Consider the following 6,000-nt stretch of genomic DNA (forward strand, 5'->3'; position numbering starts at 1 on the left):
GACAAAATATATCATGCAAAGACATCCCAAAGCTTAGATGGGGGATGAGTGGGTAAAGACAGATGAGGGTGGAATCAGGCAGGGTGGGGACAGGGTCTAGACTTTGTGTTGTGTTTGTAGAGAAAGGCTTTCTGGAAGCTTCTCTCTGAGTCCTTTCATTGTCATCTGGTGGACACATGAGCTACTAAGCCTCCCAGACTTTGGGGCTGGCAGGCTCGGGACTTGAGGGCCTCCGAGGACTCACAGAGGGAGGGTGTTGTGGTGCTAGAATTCTCCTCCCCCAGAAGCACTGGAAGGAAGTTCCATGGTCAACTTCTTGTTCTCTGAACAGATGGGGTGAGGTTGGCTCAGCCAGAGAAGCTTCTGCAGTGATATGATGAGTAATATTCATTGGTATCTTCTGTCTTGTGCCTTATATCTTTCAAAGCATTTTCCCAAGTATCATCTCCCTTAAGCCTTAATCATCTCATGCAGTATGGAGAAGACAGGTTTATACAGAGGAGGACACTGAATCCCAGAGAAATGACGTGTCTCTGTTGAAACAACTAGTCAGAGATAAGCTGGGAATTGAACCCGACTTCTGATACTAACTCGTTTTCTCAGCAGAGCCCTCTCCCTGATTCTGACCTTGAATATGTGTGTGATTGCATTTTTCCTTTCTATAATGAAACATCCATGACTAAAGAAGCTTTTTTAGCTCACAGTTTTAGAGGTTCAAGGGTATGCAACAGCATTGGTGATTGGCATAACATGGTGGGAGGGTGTGCAAGATGGGGAGTTCACATAGCAGCCACACAGGAAGCTGGGGAGAGACTGGGGTCCCATCAGAATTACATTAGTCACCCCACTATTTTTGTGATGCTGGGTATTGAACCCAGGGCCTCACACATGAAGTGAGCACTCTTTCACTGAGCTATACTCCCAACCTCTTTCTAAAAAAATTATTTTGAGACAGGGTCTCACTAAGTTACCCAGGCTGCCCTTGAACTTGTGATCCTCTTGCATCAGCCTACCTGGGATTACAGGAATGTGTCACTATGCCTGGCTACATCAATCCTTTCTCAAGACAGTGTCCCCAGGGCCCTATGCCTCACCTTTTAAGGTCCCACCCCCTGATAACATCACCACACTGGGGACCAAGCCTCCAACACATGAGCCTTTGGTGCCACACTTAAACCACATTGGGCTTTCATCTTTATATCTATAATTCACCAGGACTTCTATGATCGTAGTCTCCATAGTATGCTGAAATTGGGCTGGTTTCCCTTCCCTGAGCTGTTGAACTCCAAGATTCTCATGTGACAAGTTTCTGAATTAGAGATTTGGTGACTTACCTTGTAATCCTACTTCTGAGCCACATTCATGTTGAAGATATCAGTTTCAAAAAACAAAACAGACCAGCATCCTGAAATCCCTTGACCACATGGAGCAGGAGTCCCTATCTCCACTGACCTGCATCAAACCATGTGTTAAGCAAGAAAATATTCTCTCCATCAATGTGGAAAAGAAAGAAATAGTTCTGTTATTAAGCGTGCATTTAGCCAGACCAGGATGTGTCACCCGCAGTGTGCTAATGAGATTACAAAGACAAAAGAAGTCCCCTCATTCAAGTGGCCAAGCAGATGCTCGCTGTGACATTCACGTTCTCATGCAGGAGGACTCGTCCTCAGGTGAGAGGATTTCATAGAATTGTTTGCTGCACATGGTGTCGTAGTTCACCCTAAATCATCCGGTCACTGGGATGGCTTTCTGTGATAATTAACTGCCTATTTATGAAAAGAAAAATAAGACATTTTGTATCAGACAAGCAGGTAATCAAAAAACCTTCTTTGATATTTAGACTTAGAAGAGATGGCTCCTAGTCCTTTGGAAAAAGTTCTGGGTTTTAATTCTGGCAAGAGGTTTATTTATCTCTTAAAAGTTCGCATAAATATCAAGGAAACAGAAGAACTGGTATAGTCTTTATGGCTTGTACCTCCACATGATTACCTGCTTCAACACAGTCTGCCTTCTGTAACTGAATCTATACTTGCCTGTTTTGGTTCCTCTGATGATTGTAAGCCTTTTAAAACAGTCCCCTTAGTAAGCACACTCCATGATGGGAGATCCCAGGGGTCTCAATTCCAGTCCTGAAGACGAGTAGCCCCTCAGGCATTTTGTGATGCATTTAGGGCTTGAGTATTGGGATGCAATATTAGTTACATTCCCCCCAAATTATTTATGAAGATGGTCCCACCGTCATTCTGCCAACCATCAGATTGTTGGACTTGTGAGTCCAGACCACGTCCATCTTGGGAATACAATATGGTGTCAATAGGCACCATTTCTGGGAGTACAGAAAGAAAAAAACAGTGTTATAAATAATTTTTTTGTTTTCATAGTAAATTGTGAGTCTTAAAGTAATTGAAATCATTGCTTCTTGAATAAGTCATTCTAGGCTTTGGATAAATGTCCCCAAAAGCCCACTTTCAAGGCTTAGCCCTCAGCTTAGAGTGTTATTGGGAGGTCCTGAAACTTGGAAGAGATGGGTTCAACTGGGAGGAAGTTAGGTCGCTGGGGCTGCATACCCTTGAAGGGGATATCGGGAGACCCTGTGTTCCTCAGATTTTCATATCTCTCACCAAAATACCTGGCATAAAGACCTTAGAGGAGGAAAGATTTATTTTGGCTCACAATTTCAGCCCACCATACAGTTTCCATTGCTCTGGTCTGCGGTGAGGCCGGACATTATGGGGGAAGGGCATGGCAGAGGACAGCTGCTCACCTCATGACAGTCAGGATGCAGAGAGAGAGAGAGAGAGGAAGCGACCAGGAAGAAGATAAACCCTTCTAGATCATGCCCCCAGTCATCTACTTCCTCCAGCGAGGTCCTGCCTTCTAGGAGTCCATTCAGTTATCATCATTGAGGGACATGATGCAATCACTTCCCCAAAGCCACACCTCTGAACACATGAAATTTGGTGGGGGGGGGGGGCATTTCAGATCCAAATCACAACAGACTCCTACACCTTCCTCTGTTTCACTTCCTGGCCTCCACGAGGGGAGAAGTTTTGCCTCACTACATGCTCTGCACTGATTGTATTGCTTTACCCCAGGCCGGAAAGCAAGGAGCCAACCACCTATGAACAGAAACCTCCGAAACTGTGAGCCAAAATAAACATTTTGTTAAAAAAAAAAAAAAAAAAACAGAAAAAAGATTGCCATTTCTGCCTTCATTTGTTAAAAAAAAAAAAAAATTGTAGATGGACAAAATACCTGCACTTTATCCATTTATATGTGGTGCTAAGGATGGAACCTAGGGCCTCAGACATGCTAGGCCAGCTCTTCACCACCAGCTCCAAACTTTCCTTCTTTTAAGTTGGTTTTTTCTCAGAAATTATGTTACAATAATGGAAAGCTATCTAACCCTGGCTATGAAAACAGTAAGTTCATTAGAATGGCTCTTTTTAGTTGAGTCAGCTTTAATATGAGTTATTTGAGGAAAATACAAGTCTCAGGTCCTTTAGGGAAATCCAGTCCTGTCCTCCTGGGATGTTGCATGGAAAGCATTAATCCAACAGAATTTTTCTTTCCATTTGATAGACACATCCAGACACTTGAAAGAGTCCCTTTCAGTGTGGTGACGGGCCATCATTCCTCTGAAGCACCTTTATGTTCCTGAACTATCCCCATTGGCTGATAAGAGTGGCAGACTTCCCCTGGCCTGTCCTTCTGGGTCCTTCCGACTTTATGTCTCAGGGTTTCCAGGGAAGAGAGAAGCTCTTTTAAGTACTGAACATGATCATGAGAGGCTTTGGCTAAATTGGGCATAGGATATGATCTCAGACCCAAATTCATGGGCCTGCCAGATAAAAGTTCAAAGGATCAGACTGTGCTTGCTTGCAGGGCTCACTCTTATTTTTAACAAGGCTACTGGTCAAACGCTGGGCCATTTTAACCCAGGGAAGATTTCTGAATGAACTTTTTAGAGTCCAATTTATCTGTTCCAGAGGACAGAGGGTGACAGGAAGTGGATAACATGAGTTACATCATTACTGAATGACAGTGGACCTCAGGCCACTTGGACACCCTACAGATCATAATGAAACAAAGTCTCTTACCTTTCGTATGCCTTGAGTCTACGGAATCTACCTGTAACCCGGTCTCTGGTGAAGTTGGTCAAAGAAGAACTTTCTGCATTGGACCTCAGGTAAAGAATCCTATACCTGAAGAATCCTGCTGACTAACAACATGTGTCTTGCATAGTTTGGATAATGCCATCTATTCAATAGGTATGATAGGGGTCCCGGGACTTTAAATTTCTTGTTAAGGATTATTTTGTTGATGATACAATATTACTAATCCGACAAATGTAAACCCCAGTACAGGTATTTTTAAAACTAATTCGCATGGTCTAGTTGAAATTTCTTTAGACCCTTTTTCACTCTGTTTGTCCAATTCCTTTTGTGATGCACATTTTGAAAATGAACAAAAGTCACTTGTATTTAAAGTGGGACTTCTACCTGTGGGGTCTTTCATATTTGAACAGCAGTCTTTCCAGATCTACAGCAAAATCCTCTCCTTTAGAAAGGGCACCATTTTGTCTCATGTAAATGCTGCTGCAGTGGGTGATGAATTGTTAGCCTGGAGACATTTAGCTCTTAATTTTCTATATATGTTAGCTCCTGTCAAAGTCAAGAATCCCCCCTTTCTCCCCCAAATCTTCCCTGTTGCATGACAGACTCTAAATAAATATTACCACTAGTATGCAGATTTGTTTTAAGCCCCGATCCTAGAGTAGCAGATCTAGTAACTGTTATCAATTAACTTGGTTTATGCTGATTTAATTCCAGGTAAAACCTAAGCATTTAAGATTTTATGGGGAGCCATTACAGTACAGGAAGATTTGAGTTGGCCATTTTCATCCTGTTCGGGATCCATCAGTATATATGACAAAAGTAAAATAAATTTAAAGATCTCCATAGGTTTTTGTTTGTTATTCTAGAATCAGGCAACTCTTCATTCTATATGATCCTACACTTAACATTGTTCCAAAGTTAAGTGTATGAAATTCAAATCTGAAGATTTATTCGTTTTTCTTCATTCTTCTTTCTCTTTGTTCATAGATTTTTGCATAAATTCTAAGAGATCCCTATTAACTCTTTTTTTCTGCCAATTCAAATAAGTTGAGGGCTGGGGATCTAGCTTAGCTGGAGAATACTTGTCTAAGCATATGGGAAGTCCTGGGCTCCATCACCAACACTACATAAACAAAATAAAACAAAACAACAAAACAAATCTGTGGAGCTCATCTAGGAAGTTTTAAATTTCAGATATTTTACTTTTTAACTCCAGAGTTTCCATTATGGTTCTTTAAAAAATATTTCTCTTTATTAATTATTTTTGATTTGATGCAACATTGTCATATAATATAATTTCATTATAGCATCCTTTGCTTATCTCCTACAATGGTCCTTCTTCCTGTGCCCAGTCAATGATCAGTTTGAGAGCTGAGCAAATTATCCAAGTGTGGAAATAGCTGAAGACCATATCTCATCTAATAGGATATCTTGCTTTTGGGGGACTCTTAGTGCATCTAAGATGTTGTTACATTCATAACCCTTTGGAGCTTTGAAACATCTAACGTTTAATGTATGGTTTATCTTTGTTGCCACGCCTCTACTTATATTCTATCCTACTTGAAAGAGGAAATTCTAGCCATTTACTAGCACAAAATGCCAACTTCTTTCTTCTTTACTGAGAAAAGCTCCCTCTTTATTTTCTTTGATTTCTCCTCTCATCCTAAACTTTGGGATAAGAATAGTCTCTTCAACAAATTGTGCTAGAACAACTAGATACCTACAAACGAAAGACTGCATGGGAGTTAAAGCTAAAAACTCTTAGAAGAAAAAGTAGGAAAACTTCATCACCATGGGTTTGGCAATGGGTTTGGAGAAAAGCCAGTGTGAATGTAACACATCATCTTGATTTCCTGTTCTCATGAACTGTAGCCTCACAAGC

This window comes from Spermophilus citellus, assembly GCF_964194105.1.
Source record: "Spermophilus citellus genome assembly, chromosome: 17".
NCBI classification, from domain to species: Eukaryota; Metazoa; Chordata; class Mammalia; order Rodentia; family Sciuridae; genus Spermophilus; species Spermophilus citellus.